The sequence below is a fragment of the Schistocerca nitens genome, chromosome 10 (assembly GCF_023898315.1).
Source record: "Schistocerca nitens isolate TAMUIC-IGC-003100 chromosome 10, iqSchNite1.1, whole genome shotgun sequence".
NCBI lineage: Eukaryota > Metazoa > Arthropoda > Insecta > Orthoptera > Acrididae > Schistocerca > Schistocerca nitens.
In genome coordinates, this window is record NC_064623.1 from 37,846,329 (window position 1) to 37,871,610 (window position 25,282).

Below are 25,282 nucleotides of genomic sequence, written 5' to 3' on the forward strand. Positions count from 1 at the left end.
ATTCTCCTAATTTCTTTAGCAGTGAGAAACCGGTTGCACCACATAGGGCAGTTATCAGAAAGGAACTAAATTTAGTTGTCACGTTTTAAAAAATACATCAATCGTGGTAGCAGTAAAATGAGAGATGCGAAAAACAAGTTGCAGGTAAAGTGATTGCGCCATTCGATAAGATTGTAAAGTCATGACACCTAATCAGAGAACCTTTGACTTTGCCGCTGAGGTACGGTATTCCAGATAACTCCTAGCCGGGGCGAAGGTCTGATTAAACGGCTGTTGGGGTCACAGACAAGTAGCTTTAAACGCTCCTTGCATTTGTACCACTTTTTCATTTGAACGGACGGAAGAGTTGTTGATACAGTGCAAATTCGGGCTCTGAAGTCCTCCATAGGTAGCGATCGCTGTTGTGGCTCGTGCCCTACAATCGAGAAATATACTGGATCTAGGTTACCTTTGCAGGTTCAATAAAAAGAGCGACGTCAGTTGTGTTCTTGAAGAAATTCGCACACCTTAACACGTAATACAAAGGAAGAGTCAGTCGACGAAGAGAAGACGTACTCTTCTCGCAGAAAATATCGAATCGAAAATGGCATCGATCTGTCGAACGAAGGATGACAGTCCACACACACACTACGGTTACATGCGACAAAATTTTCCGAAAGACGAAAATCGAATTTCGGAAACAGTTCTTCGCTGTCGTGTTTACATGTTAAGGTCTGAAGCGGATTTGCTATTCCAGTTAAATATGGCTCCTTAAATAAGGCGCTTGGAAAACAGTTGATACAGTTGATGATTTAGTCAGCACAATTTCTCTTCAATTAGACGAGGTGTAAAAAACTTCAGTCTAATACGAGTATTTCTACTTATCCTTCACTGTACAAAAAGTCACTCCATCCATATTAGCCAAAAATTTTTAAAAACAGACGAAACATCACAGCCGAAGCACGTTTCAAAAACGGTTTCGCTTACAAGGAAGCGAAAATCGATCGCGAAATTGGAAAACCGGCAACCACGAGCGGATTTCCAGAGTTGATTTTGAAGTGTTTACGTGAATTCCTTGTAAACTGGGTGACAGACGACCTATCCGACTCCCATGGAAATATGTTAAAACAGGAAGCGCTATTGTGCAACATTTAGAGCTCAGCTCTTCAGAGGAATCTCATCACTCGTGCTATATGAACAGGGTTTTCCTCTGTAACCTGTGGATTTTTGGTAACCTACTACATGCACCTATGACGATTACTGTTTCGTTAACTTGAAAATGCCACATTCCGACCAAAGAATGAAATACTTGAAACCTTTATTTTCTTCCTACAATGTTGAGTATCCACGTGAGTCGCCTCTAGTAGTTAGGTTTATTTCTGCGCTGGGTTTCTTGTGTTGTTTTTTTATTGTTGCTGCCCTTTGCCCAAAAACTTGTTTCACGCTAGTCTGTCGCGTGCAAGACTCCATTTCTGCGTAACTACCGCAAGCCACATCCATTTGAACCTGCTTGCTGTATTCACACCTTGTTCTCCCTCTAGAATTTTCATCCTCCCTTAGACACTCAGACCGAGCGAAGTGCTGGAGTGGTTAGCTCACTGGACTCACATTCGGGAGGACGACGGTTCAAACCTGCGTCCGGCCATTCTGATTTAGGTTTTCCGTCATTTTCCTAAGGTCAACGGCCTTGCCGCAGTGGTAACACCGGTTCCCGCCAGATCGCCGAAGTTAAGCGCTGTCGGGCTTGGCTTGCACGTGGATGGGTGACCATCCGGTCTACCGAGCGCTGTTGGCAAGCGGGGTGCACTCAGCCCTTGTGAGGCAAACTGAGGAGCTACTTGATTGAGAAGTAGCGGCTCTGGTCTCGGAAACTGACACACGGCCGGAAGAACGGTGTGCTAACCACTTACCCCTCCATATCCGCATCCTGTGACGCCTATTAGTTGAGGATGACACGGCGGGCGGTCGGTGGCCGTTGGGCCTTCCTGGCCTTTCGGGAGTAGTGTAGTTTAGTTTAGTAATATTCCTAAATCGTTTCAGGCAAATACCGAGATAGTTCTTTTGTAAGGGCACTGCTGATTCCCTTTCCCATCATGCCCTAATCCGAGACTGTTCTCTCTCTAATGACCTCGTTGTCGATGGGACGTTAAACACTAATCTCCTCCTAATCTCTTCCCTACCCACTCAGTTCGTTTACGAGACTGACGACTCGTCGATGCTTCAGCATGTCCCCTATCATCTAATCTCTTCATTTAGTCAGGTAGTCCAATACGATTCAGTAGCTCTTAATTATCCGATCGACGCATTAATCTTCAGCATTCTTTTGTAGCACCGCATTTCAGAAGCTTCTGTTCTCTTCCTGTACGTACCATTTATCGTCCACATATCTCATCCATATAACGCTTCACTCTGAATCTATATTACTAAAACGCCGTCCCGGAACCCGGTATCAGTTGCAGCGTAAGACAACAAAAATTCAATTAAAAATATTTCGCGTAAATATTGGCCAAATTTAAAACGCTGTCATAATCTACTCATTAAGAGGTAGAATCTTATGTTAGAAGTTGATCACAGTAAGATAATACTTACAGTCAAAAACGGTTTTTGTCTGTCTTCAGAAAGTATAACTGACGGCGTGCAAATACACTGACCTCATTCATTCAGTATTTGAGAATGATAACAGTTAGCATCTTCCAACAAACTTTAAGCTTATTTCCAAATCCTTACGAAACTTTTACCCCCCCCCCAAAAAAAAAAAATGATGAAAGGAAAATGATATATATCTTACTACATTTTCACTGTTCATGCAGTCAGACTACAATATCAGTCACGACATTTTACTCTATTAATTTTTTACTACAACCTCTATTCGTAACACAGTTTGCAGATAGATCCATATATACCACTGAATGTGCCTGCAAAATTATACCATTGTACAACACATAGTTCAGGAAACATGACATCGTGAGTATTGAGATGCACGGAAAAACTTCTGCTTAAAATGTCGCGCAAACGACCCAGTTTATATTCATCCGTTGTTTCATAATGAGATCGCTTTGCGATCTTTCTTTCTTACTTGCTTAAAGGCATATATTTAACATATTAACGCTTTTGTAATCAGACGTATGAAACTGTTTCATATACGGGAGCTGGATTCTGTAAGGAATTGCAGGTTTACTGGTATTCTTCGGAAGAGACTTCCTAACACTTAATTTTGCGTAAGATGTAATTGTACTTGCTTTTTCAGATATTTTTCTCTTTTTACTGCAAGTATGTATTCTAGATCATCTTTACATTTGCCATCGTCAGCAATTTCAGCGCCCAAATGGCAAAAGTCCTTTACTACTTTCAGTGCCTGGTTTCCTAATCCAAGTCCCCAGTATTACATTAGACTACATTCCATTACCGCTGTAAAAATTGTATTCAATTTTTTTCCTTCAGTTACGGAAACTATTGCTACTCTCTCTCTCTCTCTCTCTCTCTCTCTCTCTCTCTCTCTCTCTCTCTCCCGCCCCCCCTCTCTCCCTCTACCGCCCCCCCACTCTCTCTCTCTCTCTCTCTCTCTCTCTCTCTCTCTCTCTGTGTGTGTGTGTGTGTGTGTGTGTGTGTGTGTGTGTGTGTGTGTTCTGAAGCAGAGCTAAGGCGCTTGCCGCTCGCTTATCGCAAAGACGGGATGCTGCTGTTTACGCACTTTCGGTGCCTTTAGCAGTGGCGTAAATTATCTGGGGAAGAAAAATAAGAGATAGCACTTTATCTGGCGGCCTTTAGCGGCTCCAGTTTAGCCTCGTCACCGTGGTCGGCAACTGCTCGTAGATAATCGGCAGGTCGACTGCACTGCTTTTCTTCCGCCCTGCGTGTAGCGCTTTCCCTTTAGTGACCAAACAGACCCCGCAGACTTTCGGCAGATTCATACCCTCGGTAGCGTGGCGCCTTGAAATGGATTGATGTTGGTGATGATGAATTGAGGACTCGCAACAGCTTGGTCATCAGCGTTCTTACTGAATGTTGTTGTTTGTTCTTCGCAATTACAATCTAAGAAGCTAAAATAGGCCATACAATTCACATGTGTGTGTTAATTATTTATTGCTGGTACTCAATAAAAATGCTAATACCACAACCATTTTCTACCACTACAAAACTACCATAAACTTGTCAGGCATAGATTGGGATAGCCATGCTATCAGAACTGGAGCAAGAGGCAAGGATTCGAGTGACATTATCCTGAATGTTTTGACCGAGACTTACTTCAATCAAACAGCGAACAAAGTCGAGAGGGTAACGTCTTAGACCCCCTAGCAAGGAACAAACCTAAACTTATTGAATCAGTTAATACATAAGTTGGCGTCAGTGATCATCAGGCTGTGATAGCAACTATGTGTATTGCGGGGAATGTTCAGAAAGGTAGGAAAATGTTTTTGCCCAGCAAGAGTGATACCACACAAACTGCAGAGTATCTGAGTAGTCAGTGATGAGGACGGAGATCTGGAACACAAATGGAAAAATTCAGATATGCCTTATTCAAGTATGTTCCGAGCAAAGTGTTAAGGAATGGTAAACACCCATTGTGGTCTGGTAGCCGTCGTAGAAAACAGCTACGTACATAGAAAGAGCATCACAGATTCAAGAGAAGTCAAAACCTACCTGACAACCAAAGGTGAAGGAAACGAAAATGAGCGTAAGGAGGAGAAGCGTTGAGTGCCTTTGAAAGTATGATTTTAGTCGATCGATCTGACTAAAAGCCGTGCACATGTCATTCCCGTTTCCAAGAAGGGCTGTAAGACTGACACATGTAATTATAGGCCTATGTCGTTGACCTCAATCTGTTACAGAATTACGGAACGTGTTGTATGCTCTAGAATTATGACGTTTTTGGGGAATAAAAGTCTCCTTTATACAAATCAGCGTGGATTTCGCAGACAGACATCTTTTGAAACTCAGCTCGCTCTGTTTCTCCAAGAGATCCATAGCGCTCTAGGCGACAGAGATCAGGTTGATACATTGTTTCTGGAATTCAGGAAGGACATACCGTCGCAGTATCAGTTTAAAGATGGCAGCCCCAATTGCGACTTGCACCAGGGAAGAACAGCGTTCTGTTATTCGGTTTTTGCGTGGTGAAAGTGTGAAACCTATTGAAATTCATCGACGAATGAAGGTTCAGCACGGTGATGCATGTTTGTCACAGCAGCAAATCTACGAATGGAGTAGGAAGTTCGCAAATGGTGTGACTTCAGTGGAAGATGCTCCTCGTCCAGGTCAGGCACGAGTTGTGACTCCACAGAACATTGCAGCAGTTGAAGCCATAGTGAAGGAAAACCGCCGAGTGACACTGTATGACATTGCAGCTTGTTTACAGATTAGACGTGGGTCAGCACACCACATTGTGCCTGATGTGCTCCAGTTTCACAAAGTGTCTGGAAGATGGGTGCCACGGCAGCTGACTCTTGAAATGTGAGAAAGACGGGTTGATGCTTGTTACGAACTTCTTCGGCTCTATGAACGAGAAGGTGATGGCTTACTTGCAAGAATCGTTACTGGGGACGAAACCTTGGTTCACTTCCACCAACCGCAAACGAAGAGAGCGAGCAAGGAATGGCGCCATTTCTCATCATCAAAACCAAAGAAGTTTCCAACAGAACCATCAGCAGGGAAGGTTATGCTGACTCTCTTTTTGGGACGAAAAAGGCGTCATTTTGGAGCATTACATGCCTAGAGGGACCACTGTCACCAGTGCGTCGTACACAATCTCCTAAAAAATCATCTGCGGCCTGCAATCAAATCAAAGCGACTTGGATTGCTGTCAGCAGGTGTCCTTTTGCAATATGACAATGTAAGGCCCCACACTGCCCGTACAACATTTGCAACAATGACAGACCTGCATTTTGAGTGTCTTCCTCTTCCACCATACTCACCAGACCTTGCCCCAAGTGATTTCCATATAGTTGGACCACTCAAAGATGCAATGGGAGGAAAGAAGTTCCGTTCTGATGAGGTATGCCATGCGGTGCATGAGTGGTTGCGCGGACTACCAGAAGAATTTTTTTTTTTTTTCTAAAGGAATTTATGCATTTTGTAAGCGCAGGACGACTTGCATTGAGCATGGGGGAGTGATATTGATGTTGAAAAGTGATACAGCTTTGTACCACTTCTGCACAGTAAATAATAATAATAAAAAAATTTAAGGTTTTCATTTGACTCACCCTCGTATCTAGGCATAAGTACCCAGAGTGACTTTAAGTGGAGTGACCACATAAAACAAATAGTAGGAAAGGCAGATGCTGGACTGAGATTCGTAGGAAGAGTCGTAAGGAAATGTCGCTCATCCACGGAAGAAGTCTCTTACAAGGCGCTTTTTCGACCACTTCTTGTGTATTGTTCATCATTCTGGGACACTTAACAGGTAGGACTGATAAGAGAGATAAAGAAGATCCGATGAAGAGCGGCGCGTTTCGTCACGGCATCGTTTAGTCGGCGCCAGAGCGTTAACAGAGTTACTCAAAGAAATTCCAGTGACAGACGCTACAGTTGTTCATCACGAAGAGGTTTACTATGACCACATCAGAAAATTGGATAATTTACAGCTAGTACAGAGGCTTACCGACAGTCAATTTTGCCACGCGCCATTGCCGTGTATTACACTACTGGCCATTAAAATTGCTACACCAAGAAGAAATTCAGATGATAAACCGGTATTCATTGGACAAATATATTATACTAGAACTGACATGTGATTACATTTTCACGCAATTTGGGTGCATAGATCCTGAGAAGTCTGTTTTGGTTGGCAGGAGAGCCAACACCGTGTTACTAGAAGCAGGCCGAAAGGCACACGTTTTAGCTCACGCAGGCTGGCGTGAGGTCTGGAACGGGACAAGGAAATTAGAATTTTGAAAAAAGGACGTAGCTGGTGGAATACTTAACTTTAATCCATTAATGGTGAACGTCGGTCTGGACGGTACATGATTCACAATATCAATAGTAACTGATAATGGCGCCTTGCTAGGTCGTAGCAAATGACGTAGCTGAAGGCTATGCTAAACTATCGTCTCCGCAAATGAGAGCGTATTTTGTCAGTGAACCATCGCTAGCAAAGTCGGTTGTACAACTGGGGCGAGTGCTAGGAAGTCTCTCTAGACCTGCCGTGTGGCGGCGCTCTGTCTGCAATCACTGATAGTGGCGACACGCGGGTCCGACGTATACTAACGGACCGCGGCCGATTTAAAGGCTACCACCTAGCAAGCGTGGTGTCTGGCGGTGACACCACAAAATCAGTACCCAGAACAACCACCTCTGGCCGTAATAACGGCCTTGACACGCCTGGGCATTGAGTCAAACAAAGCTTGGAAGGCGTGTACAGGTACAGATGTCCATGCAGCTTCAACACGATACCACAGTTCATCAAGAGTAGTGACTGACGTATTGTGACGAGCCAGTTGCTCTGCCACCATTGACCAGACGTTTACAATTGGTCAGAGATCTGGAGAATGTGCTGGCGGGGGCAGTAGTCGAACATTTTCTGTATCCAGAAAGGCCCGTGTAGGACCTGCAACACGCGGTCGTGCATTATCCTGCTGAAATGTAGGGTTTCGCAGGGATCGAATGAAGGGTAGAGGCACGGGTCGTAACACATCTGAAATGTAACATCCACTGTTCAAAGTGCCGCCAATGCGAACAAGAGGTGACCGAGACGTGTAACCAATGGCACCCCATACAATCACGCCGCGTGATACGCCAGTATGGCGATGACGAATACACGCTTCCATTGTGCGTTCACCGCAATGTCGACAAACACGAATGCGACCATCGTGATCCTGTAAACAGAACCTGGATTCATCCGAAAAAATGACGTTTTGCTATTCGTGCACACAGGTTCGTCGTAAAGTACACCATCGCAGGCGCTCCCGTCTGTGATGCAGCGTCAAGGGTAACCGCAGCCGTGGTCTCCGAGCTGATTGTGCATGCTGCTGCAAACGTCGTCGAACTGTTCGTGCAGATGATTGTTATCTTGCAAACGTCCCCATCTGTTGACTCGGGGATCGAGACGTGGCTGCACGATCCGTTACAGCCGTGCGGATAAGATGCCCGTCATCTCGACTGCTTGTGATACGAGGCCGTTGGGATCCAGCACGGCGTTCCTTATTACCCTCCTGAACCCACTGATTCCATATTCTGCTAACAGTCATTGGATCTCGACCAACGTGAGCAGCAATGTCGCGATACGATAAACCGCAATCGCGATAGCCTAGAATCCGACCTTTATCAAAGTCGGAAACGTGATGGTACGCATTTCTCCTCCTTATACGAGGCATCACAACAACGTTTCACCAGGCAATGCCGGTCAACTGCTGTTTGTGTATGAGAAATGGGTTGGAAATTTTCCTCATGTCAGCACGTTGTAGGGGTCGCCACCGGCGCCAACCTTATGTGAATGCTCTGAAAAGCTAATCATTTACATATCACAGCATCTTCTCCCTGTCGGTTAAATTTCGCGTCTGTAGCACATCATCTTCGTCGTGTAGCAGTTTTAATGGCCAGTAGTGTATTATGGATGTAGAAATCCTTGACCAATTACCCAACTACTACTGGGGTATCGTAACACACAAATTCGCATTTTATGGGATACTGTGGCGGGTTGACAGACACCGGCAACATGGACGTAACAGGCGTCCGCTGTTGGCACAGGTTTCCGCCTGGCGACAAACTGGACGTGCCGGAAGCCAGTGTTTACTATAAAACAAGGTGCTGGAAGTTTTCCAGGCTACGGATACGGTTAGCAGCGGTATCGGGCCTTCGTCTTAACTCCGAAGCCACCTCGTGGTTTGTGTGGGGGGGTACTTCTGGTAGCAATATCTTTCCTCACTTTCCCTGTTCCTCCGCGAGTGTGCGTGGGCGTAACGACTGACAATAAATCTCCGTATGTCTCTGATCTCTCGTCGTGGTCATTTTGCGACATGTAAGTGGGGGGAATATGTTGGCTCTCTCTCGCCGGAAAGTGTTCTCTCGGAACTCCAACAGTAAACCTTTCCGTAATGCACAACGCCTCTGTTCTAGCGTCTGCCACTTATATCATCTTTCTAAAGCTGTCGCGCTTGTTGAATAACCACGTGACAAAGCGCTCTTCATTGGATGTTCCCCGTCTCTCCTATTAATCCAATTCGGCAAGGATACCAGGGGGATGAGCGATAAAAAGGAATCTGCCGGCCGAGAGTTTGTAACCCACTTTTTTCTATTCTTAAGATTCTTCTAGTGAGTCTCAGCCTGGTATATACTTTTCGTGCCGGCCGAAGTGGCCGTGCGGTTAAAGGCGCTGCAGTCTGGAACCGCAAGACCGCTACGGTCGCAGGTTCGAATCCTGCATCGGGCATGGATGTTTGTGATGTCCTTAGGTTAGTTAGGTTTAACTAGTTCTAAGTGACTAATGACCTCAGCAGTTGAGTCCGATATTGCTCAGAGCCATTTGAACCATTTTTATACTTTTCGTAGAGTTCGTTTGATGTGGTCACTCCTGTTTGGGTCGCTCCAGTTGGTGGCAGTTTGGTATGTTACATCCGTTTCTCTTAGCAGTGGTTTACCGCCAGTAGCGTAATGAAACAGTAATGGTGTATCTTCGCGTGTTTACATTTATGTACGCACAGGTTCAACTGCCAATTCCTGCAGCTGTCGTCTATGCTCCATCCCGTCTCACAGCATTTCATTGCAACCTTAAAGCATGACTTCGCAGCTTATTCTATAGATAGGTTCCAAACGAAACTTGGAGCGGTTGGTCATTCGGTTTAGTGAAGAGGTTATTCCAGCGTTTATTTGTAATTCATTGTTTTACGAACACCGTTTTAAATCCTTTTTTGTGTACCCAAACATTGGTAATCCGGAACCCAGCACCCAGTTTTTTTCAATTGACATCCGCATAATCCTGTATGCATCACATCGGGTGAATGCAGTGTTTCTTGGAGTCTAAAAGGCATTTGACTTAGTAACGCACCAACCCATGTTAATGAAAATACGATCATGTGAAGTTTCAAACTAAATTTGTAACGGGATTGAAGACATCTTTGTAGGGAGGATGCAGCATGTTATCATCAGACATACCACAGAGATGTAATATGTGGCCCTTGTAAATTATCTGCCTGTGTTGTAAATTATTATGTGACAGCCAGTATTAAAAGTAACGTCTTTTTGCAAATGAAGTTGCCGTCCGTAATGAAGTGTTGCCTAAAGAAACCATCACAGGTATTATCAGAGCGTTACAAGATTTCAAACAGGTGCAAAGATTGGCTGCGTATGTTAAATATTCATAAATGTAGAAGTGTGGACCAAAAACTCAGAAAGGCAGTGTCCTATGACTACTGTATCAATGAGTCATAAGTGGAATCGATCAACTCGTACAAATACCTTGGTGTAACATTTTATAAGGATATGACATGGAAAGATCACATAGGCTCAGTGGTAGGTGACGCGGAAGGCAGATTGCGGTTCCTTGGCGGAATACTAGAGAAATGCAGACAATCTACGAAGGAGATTGCACTAAAAACACTCGTGCGACCTGTTGTTGTTGCTGTTGAGGTCTTCAGTCCTGAGACTGGTTTGATGCAGCTCTCCATGCTACTCTATCCTGTGCAAGCTTCTTCATCTCCCAGTACCTACTGCAGCCTACATCCTTCTGAATCTGCTTAGTGTATTCATATCTTGGTCTCCCTCTACAATTTTTACCCTCCAAGCCTCCCTTGATGCCTCAGAACATGTCCTACCAACCGATCCCTTCTTCTAGTCAAGTTATGTCACAAACTCCTCCCCAGTTTCATTCAACACCTTCTCATTAGTTCTGTGATCTACCCATCTAATCTTCAGTATTCTTCTATAGCACCTAATTTCGGTCTACATTTTATATCCTCCCTACTTCCACCATCATCAGTTATTTTGCTCACCAAAAAGCAAAACTTCTTTACCTTTTTTACTACTTTAAGTGTCTCATTTCCTAATCTAAATCCCTCAGCATCACCCGATTTAATTCGACTACATTCCATTATCCTCGTTTTGCTTTTGTTGATGTCCATCTTATATCCTCCTTTCAAGACACTGTCCATTCCGTTCACCTGCTCTTCCAAGTCCTTTGCTGTCTCTGACAGAATTACAATGTCATCGGTGAACCTCAAAGTTTTTATTTCTTCTCCGTGGATTTTAATACCTACTCCGAATTTTTCTTTTGTTTCCTTTACTATTTGCTCAGCATACAGATTGAATAACATCGGGCAGAGGCTACAACCCTGTTTCACTCCCTTCCCAATCACTGCTTCCCTTTCATGACCTTCGACTCTTATAAATGCCACTTGCGGGCTATCCTAAAGTAATGCCCAAGTATGTGGGACGCGTACCAGTTAGGAGTAACAGCGGATATTGAACGTTTAAGGAGGAGAACGCGAATGGTCACAGATTTCTTTCGACCTCTGGCAGAATGTCACAGGGATATTAAAGAAAATGGACTGGTAGATTCTAAAATATAGACGAAAACCATCCCGCGAAAGCCTGTTTACAAAGTTTCAAGAACCAGGTTTAAATGTTGATCCTAGATATAAAGGATGATTAAAAAAGAACGAACAGTTTTCAGTTGTTTATTACAGACAACCAATGAAAGACAGAAACACATTGCGCATGTCACTGGATAGAGGAAGATTCAAAGTTTTATGTTCGCACGGACACTATACAATGCACTCAACATGAACACCATGCATTGGTCGAGAAATATTTAAACGGTAGTCCATTTCATTCCACACAAGAGTCAGCAGTCGGCTGTTTCAACAATTAGATTTCTCAGTATTGGAAGAGTAGCTGTCATAGGTTGGGCAAAGACTGTCTTTTATGTACCTCCACAGGAAAAAAATCGGAAGATGTGATCTCTGGTAAGCTGTGAGGCCAAAAGCAATGAACAAGATCTTGTACCTGTTCCAATCCAACATTATGAGATGGCATTGTTAAGATAACGCCGCATCTCAAGGTGAAAATGAGGCAAGACGCTGTCATACATAAAAATATCATTGGAACCTTCGTGAAGTGGAGGAAACAACCATTTTCTCAGCATGTCCAGTTAAGACATTCTTGTCAAAGCTCCCTCCACAAAAAAGAAATATCCACAAACTCTGTGAGCAGAAACGGCACGATACACATTCAGCTCCGGTGAATCTCTTTCATGTTCGACGGCGATACTAGGATGTTTTGACACACAAATTGTTAAATTTGGCTGTTTACTTTACCCGATACATGATTCGTCCGAAAAGATCAATAGTTCGGAAAAAGTCTTCTGCCATATCCTGGTGACTTGATATGCAAACTTTTTACCTTCTGTTACGGTCGCCGGGGCTCAGTTGCTGCAGTAACTGCAGCTTGTAAGGCTTCATACGGAGGCCACAGCATTGTATGAGAAAGTTGGAGTTCATGGACTGCCCGTCGTGTGCACTTCCGAGGTCTCCGTGCGAATGCATCTCGGATACGCTCGACGTTTTCATCAGACGTGTGTGGCCGACCAGTGCTCCTACCTTTGAATATGCAACCAACTTACTAGAATTTTGTGTGCCAATTATAAATTTGTTTGTGCAGAGGCGGCTTCTTGCTGAATCGACGGCGGAATACGCATGCACCTGTACAGTGGCTTGACTCCGCACGAATTCCAACGCACAAAATGATTTCTTTTGTGGTGTAGTCGTTACGCTGATGGAAAGAGACAGCAACGCAGCTGTGTGAAAACTTTGAACCTTCCTGTTTCCAGTGACATGTTCAATGTATTACTGTCTTTTACAGTTTGTAGTAAACAATTAAAATCTGTTCGTTCTTTTTGAATCTCCCTACGCATGGCCCCGCAGTCCGTGTGCGAATGGAACAGAAAGAAACTGGAACATGTGTTACAATGGGAAACACCCTCATCATTTCTCAAATGTTCAAATGTGTGTGAATTCCTAAGGGACGATACTGCTAAGGTCATCGGTCCCTAGACTTTCACACTACTTAAACTAACTTATGCTACGAACAACACACACCCCCATGCCTGCGGGAGGACTCGAACCTCCGGCGGGAGGGGCCGCGCAATCCGTGACATAGCGCCTCAAACCGCGCGTTTCATCAATAATCTTCATCGTATTTGGTTATGGACTTACAATTGATGGGATCAAAGCTCAGTAGGAGGCTCCTCAGAATTGTTCTTTCCTTTCACCAGTTGCGACTGGAACAAGAAAGGAAGGGACAGTAGTACAAAGGATACTAGGAAGGTTTTGCAGTACAAGGAGTCGCAGGAGGTTGATTGTTGCTGTATTCTGGGAATGCTTCATACTTGCATTCTAGCCACTGTGCCAAGTGTGTGTGCGCAGTCGTTCACAAGCAGGGTTAGTTTGAAGTGCTTGCTATGGTATCGTGGTCAGGAAGTGAGATTCGGGCAGTTTTGCGGTACAACTTCGCACGTAGTTTAAACACAGACTAGTGCTTCGAAGAAATGACTCTTGCACTCGGTGATGTGTGACCACATCGCACAACTATATTTAGATGGTGCAGAGAATTCCAAAGAGGAAATTTCACTGTGGAGGGCGCTGAGAGGACGGGAAGCCCACGATCACCACTTACGGACGAAAACATCGATGCTGTGAGGAAAATGCTAGACGAAGACAGGCGAGTAACCTATATAAGCAGATAGAGGAAATATTAGGGCTAAATGCACCAGCAATTCGTTCGATTCTCCATGATCATCTGCAAGTAAAAAATCTTTGTCTCGGTGCCACATAGACTTGACGGAAGGGCAGATGACACGACGTGTGAATTGATGCCAGGAGATGTTAAAGTAGTTTTCTAAGGGACAGTCTCAGTATGTGAATAACATGGTGACAGGTGAGGAGACTTTGCTGTACTATTGTGACGTGCCGACTAAGACTTAAAACAAACCCGTAGCTGTCAAACAATCCCGATCAGTAAAGAAGAAAATGATGGCTTTTTTTAAATCGAGTGGAATTGTGGAGCGTGTTGTTTTGGACTCTCGGAAGGCTGTCACAGCTAAAGTGGTACACTGAGCAATGCCTGTCCAAAGTCATCCAATCTTTGGAGAACCTGCTGCCGAAGTCAAGAATGGACACTTGGTTCCTCCATCACACCACCACTCCAGCTCACCGCACCAAAGCATACACCAAATAATTGCGGGGTACAGGACTGAAACTTCTTTCCTGAGCGCTCTCCTTACCGTCGATATCTTGTTCCTGGTGACTTTTCACTGTTCCCGCATGTGAAAATGAAGCTCAAAGGAGTGTAGTTTTCAAGTGGTGAAAACCTCCTGAGGTCTTGGGACAACGAGTGTGCCTCACTCCGTACAGAAACTGGTTTAGGGATTGGTGTCGGAGGATGGAGAGGTGTATTCAGTGTGGCGGAACGTACTTCGAAAAAATTAAATAAAGATTTATTGAAAAGTTTTTCCTAGTATCCTTTGTAAGAATACGCTAAGCACCCACTTCCGCAAACTTAAGCTTGTTTGCAGAGTTTTCTAGTCTGTTGATACACAGCGCTGACCTGTAGGATATTCTTGTGCGGGACGTGAGGTAAGCTGGTAGCGCAGAGAACGTCAGCTGAGTGTGGTGACGCCGCGCGTGGTATGCGGGCAGATAAGGAGGCACGAACGCCACGCCGTATATGGTTGCGCTCCAGGCGAGGCTTACAGTGTTACGTCTTGCGCAGTAAACAAGCTCCCTCAAACCAAGAGGGCGGTTCAGTAAGGATCCGTGTCAGTTACGCAGTTGCCATTTTTTGTGACAAAGGCGGAAATCACCTCGGGGACACAGCAGCCGTTACGGATTTATTCGCTACAGGTAGCATATTAATCGCGTTATTAAAAGTTTCGCTCCGCGGATGAGAGCACCGCCAAGATGTTCGTTGTTCTGACGGCGACAAGGTAAAGATCCATAACTCCGCGCGGCACCATCGTCAACAGTGTTGTGACTTGAAAACCACTCCCCAAGTGTGGGATAGGCTCTTCGGAGCCATCGATACGGTGCTGCAGGTTAGGGTCTCAGGTATCACATCCTGCAGGCATTCATCATGGTATTCACTAGTTTGCGAGTAATCGAAGAAAATAATTTCAGAATTTCTTATGTTACACTAGAGCTGGCGTAGTCAACCAGTTTTACCAACCGCCCACTTTTAAAATTTTCTATCCGTTCACCGATTCCACAAGTATGGCGATTTATAAATGGGGAAAGTAACTTTACTTTATAAAATTTATAAATGAGAGTTATAGCAAGTTAAATTATGTAATAACAATTACTTATCAAGTATTTTAAGTCAACATTTTATAAAAACCTAATGAAAATTTTTTAAATCCTCCGCCGCTGGAACACTCACTAGTGGGTGATAGGGACCAAGTCGACTACTGCTGCCCTAGAGCCGTTAAAAGAAACCACTGATTTCAAAGCGGCGCCGTAAGATAATGTTGCGTTATTGACAAGTATGCTGAGGCTTGTTGGTTCGAATACCGTTGGCTGCATTTCGACTTTAATTTTTTGATTTAAATCTTTATCAGAACGACTGCGATCATTACCTTCATTCAGTTAATTGGCATTATATATATATATATATATATATATATATATATATATTAAAGAAGCACCCTGACCGAAAATGGACTTGGAGGAGCCCAAATTTCAGTGTCAGAAATGAGATAGACTTTATTCTGTCAAACATTCCGCAGATTGTAAAAGACGTATCAGTGCTAAATCAGTTCAACACTGGCAGTGATGACCGTCTTGTGAGAGCAAGGGTCGAACTCAATGTAAGAAATGAAAGGAATAAACTTATGAAAGGGAAGAGAAGGGTAATCAACATCAAAAACCTGGAAGAACATTCCTCGAAATTCCAAGAAGTCCTCCAAAGCAAGTTCCATGTAACTAAAGATGGTGATTTGGCGGAAATGATTGTTTCAAGTGCACAAGAAGTCGGTGGCCTGTGCCAAAAAAATAGACAACCAAAGAAATTCAGTGCCAAAACTGAAACCCTTTTACAACAGAGGAGAGAAATGAAAATCCAAACCGATCGTGACATGGTTGCGTATTCCGAACTATGTAAGGCAGTGCGAAGAGAAATGAAAACTGACATACAGAAATTCACTGAAGACACCTTACGAGCAAGCTTGGAGAACAAGACAAGTTTAAAGTCAGCCAAACGCAAACTCACAATCGGTAAAAAGCAGATTATCGCACTCGATGGAAATGACAGTCGAATCACTGAAAAGGAGGAGGTTTTGAAGTTCATCAGAGACTTTTATAGCAATTTGTATAGCAACTCAAGTGAAAATTTGAGTGTATCTAAATTAAATGATGTACCTAGTGTTCCAGATATACTCCCATCAGAAGTCAAGTGTGCCCTAGATACCATGAAGAAGGGAACAGTGCCGGGTGATGATGAGCTCAGCGTTGACATCCTCAAACTGGCAGGAGAGGTAGCAATAAATCACTTGGCAAAAGTATTTACTTCCTGCCTGCACTATGCTTCAATCCCACTATCGTGGAACAAGGCTAAGATTATTTTGATACACAAGAAAGGAAGTATTCACAATATTAAAAACTACCGTCCTATCAGCTTGCTCTCAATTTTGTACAAAATTTTCACAAAGATCTTGCTAAACCGAATTAGTTCCACCCTAGACTCAGCCCAACCTATAGAACAAGCAGGATTCCGAAGCAATTTTAGCACTATTGACCACATTCTGACAGTTAGTGAAGTGATAAGCAGAGCGAATGAATACCAACTGCCTCTCTGCATTGCCTTTGTTGACTTTGAAAAGGCATTTGACTCCGTTAGCCATGTAGCTGTCCTCCAAGCTTTGAGTGAGCAAGGAGTGGGAGCAGCATACATTGAAGTGCTCAGGAAAATCTACGAGAATTCTTCAGCTTATGTTAACATCGGCGAATCAACTCAAGAATTCCGCATCATGAAGGGTGTCAAGCAAGGCGATCCCATCTCCCCAAAACTGTTCTCTGCTGTATTGGAAATGGCTATGTCAAAGTTGAGGTGGGAAGGTAAGGGAATTAGAATTAATGGAAGAAGGCTTACCAACTTGAGATTTGCTGATGATATTGCCTTACTGGCCAAAGACTTCGCAGAGCTCCAAAACTTAGTTACAGATCTTGCATCGGAATGTCAGCTGGTTGGCTTGAGCATGAACCTTTCCAAAACAAAAGTAATGTCCAACAAATGGGTCCCAGCTGGAGATGTGAAGGTCAAGGACAGTCTGCTAGGAGAGGTCAGTGAATATGTCTACCTTGGCCAGATTATAAATATGAAGGGAGACATAAGGCCAGAAATCTATCGACGCATCAAGCTTGGCTGGCAAGCATTTGGGAAGAATTCAAAAGTGTTCAGATCAAAAATGCCAGTAAATTTGAAGAAAGCAGTATTTGATCAATGCATTCTTCCTGTGATGACGTATGTCTGCGAGACATGGACACTGAACTCATTCACAAAAGGGAAACTTAGGACAGCACAGAGAGCCATGGAGAGATCAGTGCTGGGCTATACAAGAAAGGACAGGAAAAGGGCAGATGACATCCGGTCTGTGACGAAGGTTAATGGCATCTTAGAGACAGTAGGTTCCTTGAAATGGCAGTGGGCTGGCCACGACGCAAGAAGAAAAGACAACAGATGGACGAAGCTAGTACTGGAGTGGAGTCTGAGGGAGCACCGGAGGCCTAGAGGAAGACCACCAGAATGATGGGACAAAGACATCAAGAAGATCGCTGGTAACACCTGGCAGAGAACTGCCCAAGACCGTCCCACTTGGAGAAGACTGCTGAAAGCCTACCTGAATCCACGACTCGAAGAGGCCACATAATGATTGAATTGGATGATGATGATGATGATGATGATGATGATATATTTCATTTCTAATCCTTTGTCGCCTCATTTAAATAATCATATTCTTATTTTCTCTCATTTCTCTTTATTTTTTTCATGTGGAACTATTGTTGATGTGATATTAAATATTTTTGTTCATGTATCGTAATACGTAAACATTAGGAAATAACCGATCTTTCGATTAAGAAAACAAAAGACTAAATGTTCTATTTATATTAGTAGCATACTTTTGTCAGAAATTTTTATTTCGTAATAAAATGCAGATTTTTGCGTGATAAACGTCATACAAATATTCAAAACCGAAAGTCTTCTCGCACAATGCACAAAATACTCAAATGCAGATTTCCAACATTTTAGCTCACCATGGCCACACTGGAAGAAGGGGAGTATTTTTGGGGTGCACGTAATAAAGTTAACACTGACAATAACCACTGAGGAAAAAAAAAAAAAAGGTATGGACCATTGCGAGAATGTCATCGTGTGGGATACTTACAAAAATTGAAAATATTCACTTTATCATAACTTCACATAACGGAATTTTACGATTTTTTTTTATTTTTTACCGATCATGTGATAGATGCTCACTTCTGTGCCGCATGCAGGGCGCGGATTGGACACATGTAATTTAAGCAAGAGAATGTTTTATAAATAAAACTAAATTTAACCAAAATGAGAGTAGTACTAGAGGCAACGATTCCTGTATCATGAACGAAAATGTAAATTGACGACAAGGAAGAAATAAAAGCGAAATAAATAAAAAATAATTACAATTACATGGACAAAATTGCAAATGAAATAAATAATTAAATAAAGGGAAGAAAGATGATGATGATGATGATGATGATGATGATGATGATGATGATGGACACCAATGGATTGGAAATGAAAAAAATATATTAAACTCAATTAATTATTTTTAGTAATAATATTTGTAGTCATTTCTATCAAGGTGTAAAAACAAAACAAAAACGGACAAAGATTGGAATGCAGCTGACAGGATTCGAACCTGTAACTTAACCACTAGCTTTCGGCTTCGATTTACAATTGGGGCTACGTTCAAGTATCGAGTTCATAATAAGAAATTCCTTTTGTTCTTTTTTTCTATTACTCGCTAGTGAAGTCCCACCAGGAATGATTGCATGGAGTAATACCTGGGACGCTAACCTAGGTATCGAGAACTCGATCCCATCATGGACTGGGAACCTCTCTTACGTAAGTGTTTTGCAAGCCACAACACTTTTTGTCGATGGTGATGCTGACGATGTTAAACTTGCTGTGAACTGAGACGTCTAGACCGTCTCGGTTGCCGCGTGGTCAGTGCGCCGTATTGCCAACCAAAGGCGCCCTGGTTCGATTCCTGACTGGGTAGGAGATTTTCTGTGCTCGGCGACTCTGTTTTGTTTTGTTCTTACATTCGTATCGTTAGAAGTGACGTTTTCTTGAGATGGCTGCATGGGCACGTCCCGAAAGCCAATTACAACAAAGAATTGGGACGTCTGGATAGCTAGTCAAGCGACGGAAGTGCCTGCTATGCCTGGCTCAACGATTCGTTTTGTCGAGTAGTACCAGTTCCAAGAAACGGAGTGTTGGGTAATAAATAATTTTGATCAGAGAAGTTCAACTTCCTCGTAATACAGAACTGCAAGTGAACGACGAATGTGGAGGCGCGACGTATCTGGCACGTGGACCGTTACATGGACGAGACACAGGGCAGGAACAATGGCGGTTGTTGTGGAGGCCGCGCACGTCGCCCTCCAGCTGTGCGTGTGTGCTCTCTGTTAATAGGCGCGACACGCGAGCTCACCGGCAAAACAGCCGGGTCAGGGGGCAACGGCCGCGCACCCATCTGCCGCAGATGTAAACAAAACGGCGGGCGTGCTCTGGAGACCGTTGTCTGCGTGGTGCTTCATCCGGACCCGAGTTCAGGTTCCAGGGCAGTATTCGTGTTCGCTAGTTTCCATAATTAAAAATAAGAAAAGTGCAATAGTTGCTAACTAGAATGGTAGGATGATGACATAGGGAACACACTACACGACTTAAATTAAGTATGAAGACATGTTACCAGACATACAAAACACAGATAATTTTTTTTTTCTGGTTCCGAAGTTGCTATGAAGTTTATGAATGACACTATGGTACCTGTAACTGCTAATTATTATTTTCTTTTCGTGCTATTGTACAATTTTCGCCTTGGTTCATATTCAAGAACACATGACGTGTGTGTTTCAGCTTTGGTAAAACGCCTTTCAGCCCCAGATATGAACAAATGTTCGTATCCCAGAAAATATCAATTTACGCGATATATTTTTCTTGCCCCGCATAATGCGCGCCACACCAGAAGACGGCGTGATTTTGATTCGACGTGCGCCCCTCCCCCCGCCCCCTCTACAGTACTCACCTGGCAGCCAGTGAGATCTAGTCTCTTTCGAAACGCCTTGCCGTGAACATAGGCATCATGAAGGCGAGTAGAAAATGTGAAGAAAATAACACAACAAACGAAGACATGGGAAGAACAGCATTACTTCAGGGGAGATGAGGCAACCCCTGATTATGATAACAAGAGGTGGGTGCCCATAATGCGCTCATCCAGACTGTGACGTGCACCCCCATCTCTCCCCCATCCCCCATCTCTCCCCCATCCCCCATCTCTCCCCCATCCCCCATCTCTCCCCCATCCCCCATCTCTCCCCCATCCCCCATCTCTACCCCATCCCCCCCCTCTACCCCATCCCCCCTCTCTACCCCATCCCCCCTCTCTACCCCATCCCCCCTCTCTACCCCATCCCCCCTCTCTACCCCATCCCCCCTCTCTACCCCATCCCCCCTCTCTCCCCCTCCCACGCTCTCCCCCTCCCCCTCTCCCCCCCCTCCCCCTCTCTCCCCCCTCTCCCCCCCTCCCCCCCTCCCCCTCTCTCCCCCCCTCCCCCCCCGACAGCTCTCCCCGACCCTCTCTTTTCTTTCATTGCTTGCCCCACCACAGATACACTCGGAATCGATCATTTACGTGCACACTATACTATCGTACGATTTAACACGTGCCAAAAGTCTGACAGCTTTTGCTTGTCACTAGGGCTACTCTACTCGTGTTACACATGCGCGGTGGACAGAGTGCTCTTAAAAAATGGTTCAAATGGCTCTGAGCACTATGGGACTTAACATCTATGGTCATCAGACCCCTAGAACTTAGAAGTACTTAAACCTAACTAACCTAAGGACATCACACAACACCCAGTCATCACGAGGCAGAGAAAATCCCTGACCCCGCCGAGAATCGAACCCGGGAACCCGGGCGTGGGAAGCGAGAACGCTACCGCACGACCACGAGCTGCGGACAGAGTGCACTTACCCTGACCAGTCTCTCTAACAGCGGACATCTCGTGGCACGACCATAGTAGCTGGCTTTTGACAATTCAGGTTTTACCATGACATTGTTACATCGCCGGGCGCTGTGGCCGAGCGGTTCTAGGCGTTCCAGTCCGGAGCGACGCGGCTGCTACGGGCGCAGGTTCGAATCCTGCATCGGGCATGGATGTGTTAACGTCCTTAGGTTAGTTACGTTTAAGTAGTTCTAAGTTAGGGGACTGATGACCTCAAATGTTAAGTCCCATAGTGCTCAGAGCCATTTGAACCATTCTGTGAACCATTGTTACATCGGGTAGTCTGCAGGCACCCTCCACAGCGCCCCTCCCTCCACGGCGATACAAAATCGCCCAAGTCTCTATCGCCTGAAAAACCACGTAAAAAAATCTTAAATTCGCATATGGCGTAGATCTGTATAACGTCCATAAGCAAGTCAAAAATCTGTTCTTAATTTTAATTGGGGCCGGAGTTACCCTTTTTTCTCGTTATTCGCCTGAATAACTCTCTCACCAACGGACCTTTCCAAGACGCGTATCGTGTTGTGTTTACTTATAGACGGTTGTCAGAAACAGTCAGAAAAGCTGCTAAGGGTGTTGCAGGGTAGGTTTTGCTGAGAAAAAAATTAGATACGTTGCGTTGTCTCAGAGATAATTATCATTATAGTTAGCCATTCAGACATTTGCGCGCGTAAATTCAAGCATCAGTTGTTCTCAGAGCGCAGACGACACCGCACGGAACTGCTTCAGCCTTTGTCTCGGTTTTGATGCTTACTGCCGTCCCATATTCAATTTTTGTATCGCTCTCTTATTTGGTTTTAGGAAACCAAATGAAAAACACATTTGGCGACACAGTCTCTGGTGGGCCTCTTGTATTTGCGCGCAACAGCTCGACCGCATAATTTAAATGTTAAACTCGGGAACGACGCAACGAACTGATCATTTTCCGTAACAGTTATTTCTCAGCAGAGCCTACTCGCAGCACCCTTTCAAGCTTTTCAGGGTTTCTGTACATCAGCTTTGTTGCAACTGAGTCAATACGTAACTCATACCAAGTACATCTACCAAAACCACGTAAAAGTTTTGTAGTTGACATATTACAATCTGCGTAGTGTGCCCAAGAATGTCAGATATGTGTTCTTAATTTTAATTGGGACCGGAATTATCTTTTTTCTTGAAGTATAAGAAATGTTAGCCCTGGGAAGGGTTTCCTACTTCAGAAGCGCCAAGCAAAATGCTGTACGCAGCGGCAGTGGCAAGATAATGGAAGCCGGCGGTACCAGGATCACACTCACTGTGTTTACATGGGGCTCTCAAAACCGGATTTCGCAAACCGCTTTGCCAGTGCCGCTTCTGGTTGGTCGCGTAAACACTCCGAAATCGATTCTGGAAATCCGGTTCTAGCCGCCTGTTTTCCACCTCCACAGTCGATTTTCGCTCTCCTGTAAACGGACGACCGTATTTGAAACGTGTTCGAGCTGTCAGGTTATGTCTTGTTTTTAAAAACTTTAGACTAATAAGGACGGTGTGACTTGTTGTACAGTGAAGGAGAAGTAGAAACATTAAACTGAACTTGAACCTGTTCAAATGTGTGTGAAATCTTATGGGACTTAAATGCTAAGGTCATCAGTCCCTAAGCTTACACACTACTTAACCTAAACTATCCTAAGGACAAACACACACACACCCATGCCCGAGGGAGGACTCGAACCTCCGCCGGGACCAGCCACCCAGTCCATGACTGCAGCGCCCCAGACCGCTCGGCTAATCCCGCGCGGCCTTGAACCTGTCTACACCTCTAGTTGAAGATAAATAGCGATTGTGCCGACTAAATCGAAATCGGGAGCAGCTGTTTGACTGGGCTAGCACATCCGTTCCACACATGTAAAAACTACAGCGAAAAACTATTTCCGAAATCCTGTTTCGCCTTCGGGAAACGCATGTAAACGTAGTCATTCGTGTAGTTCAACCCGCTAGCTGTCATGCGCCAAATATTTTAAATTGGACTGCAGATGTTGAATGCGCGCTTGACTAGTGGCGAAGCAGGTGCGCTAGTTCCAGGTTTCACAGTGGGCCTGCAGTGGATTTACGTCGGTACGTGCCGCCCGTCCGACTCCAGCGAAACGTGCGCTTACGGCTACTACGAAACCGAACAAAAAGTTGTGTGCGTAGTCGAGCACGTTGCCCGTGTCCGTTACACAATGTGGCTGAGTCACGCTTATGGCGGTTGGGAGTTCGCGCCAGACGAGAAGGCCAGGTGACCTTGCCCAAGAAGCCCATGATTCACGGCGCGTTTTGGCGCGAGCGAGCAGCGCAGTCTGCCGATTCACCACAACCGCTGCCAGTCAACTCCACGCCGCTAGAGATGGGCAAACTGAAACACGTAACTGTTTCGAAACAAATGAAACAGTACATTGTAATGTTTCGATACGCTGTTTCGAAACACTGAAACAGTTTGTTTTTTTGTGATCTAATAAAACTACACATTTTATCATCTTGAATGTCTACTGTATACGTATGTCCATACAAACATAAATGAGGTGTGAGAGCGCTAATCATATCGCAGGAAGTATGAAACTATCACTTAGGCGTCTTGGCAGTTTCGTATTACCTGAAGCAAATGCGCTGTTTTCGTGTCGTGGTGACTTTCATACTTTTCAATTGGCTGAGGACAGCCATAGCTGAAAACAGAAGAACCACCACGAACGGAACTGGAGGTGGGATCAAACTGCAGAAACAACTCATATGCTACTGGGATTCCCACGTTCCGTTAGTATGGGTAATATACCCATCTTGCTAATTTCCATGCACACAAAGGGAATCACTGTGGATAATAGGCACAGTGACTATAGACTCACAAATAACGCCACATAATTAGAATAAATAACAAAATATATCAGAAAAAATTTTGTCTTTCAAGGTGTTTCGAACCGTTACTATAAATTCACCATGCTTCCCAGCCCTTCCCGTTCACCATTACACTATCAGTGATATGTCAAACAGGTTGCTTGCAATTATACCTACATCAGATTTATGTATATGTCTAATAACTGTCACTCTACGCCTTTTTTTATTCAAAATGTTGTAGGCTTACTTGCGTTTCTTGATATGATTACTGTACATGACCAGAGAAACGTGTGTTATAAAAAAAGTGTAATTTAACTGAATGATTTTCACATATCTATTATTTTGAATGTGAATAGTATGCGTTGTTTTATTGTTTGGTTAGTGTTTATAAAGCAGATGTTACGCCATTTCGGAATAGGACAGTCAGATAGAAACGAAGCTTTATTTTCGGATATCTTAAGCTTCATGCTATTGCTTGTCAAAAAGATTTCGACACTCTTGAAAGTGTTTCACAAAGTGGTATGTTGTGTTTCAGTACCTGTGCCGAGCCCGAATCTCGTCCGACACAGAGCAGAATGAAACATCACTGTTTCGATACAATTAGTCCGTTCCAAGCACAGGTGGACTGAAACAGCCTTATTTTGAAACAACGATACAGTATCTGTGTCTGGCTCGAGATCGAATCTGTTCCGGTTATCAGAGACACGGGCGGAATGAAACACCACTGTTTCGAAACAGTGAGCCACAGCTGTTCCGAAACACTGAAACAGTTCCACGTATCGATACACTGTATCGAAACATAGAAACAGTGGCCAAGTCTACACGCCGCAGTCTTGATCCTGCAGTGTGCCAGTTAACAGCCCGCCATAGAGCTGCTCGTTGTTTTTGTGTCTGTGGCACCTCTGTGCATAGCCCAGAGCGTCAGAAGTTGCGAATAAGACTAAAAGAACACTGCTTGTTACATTCTACACCCCTATGTAATATTGAACTGACCATTAGATGCCACGATAGACGAATCCACCGCGCTAAGAGAATGCGAGGAGTATTGTATTCAGTGAAAGAAACAGTAATGACAGAATGGGCCGGTGAGGAGAACTCGCAGTATAATCCGTTCATCATAAGAATAAACCTGATGTAAACACACACAAACGCGGTGATTGGTCAGAAGCCGTAGCACACGTTCACTAGTGGTGTTACGCTCTCGGAAGTACGTCCTACGTATGTAGCTTATTACT

At 44.3% G+C, this 25,282-nt stretch overlaps 1 protein-coding gene, 1 long non-coding RNA gene and 1 pseudogene across 3 annotated transcripts in view; all 3 read left to right on the forward strand.

Moving 5' to 3' along the window:
* The window catches only part of LOC126210060 (alpha-actinin, sarcomeric), a 488,112-nt gene that overhangs the window by 323,413 nt on the left and 139,417 nt on the right, over nucleotides 1-25,282 (forward strand). The gene's annotated exons all lie outside the window — the stretch shown is intronic.
* The window catches only part of LOC126210063 (uncharacterized), a 193,728-nt gene that overhangs the window by 153,073 nt on the left and 15,373 nt on the right, over nucleotides 1-25,282 (forward strand). The gene's annotated exons all lie outside the window — the stretch shown is intronic.
* On the forward strand, nucleotides 1,657-1,774 carry LOC126211023 (5S ribosomal RNA; annotated as a pseudogene).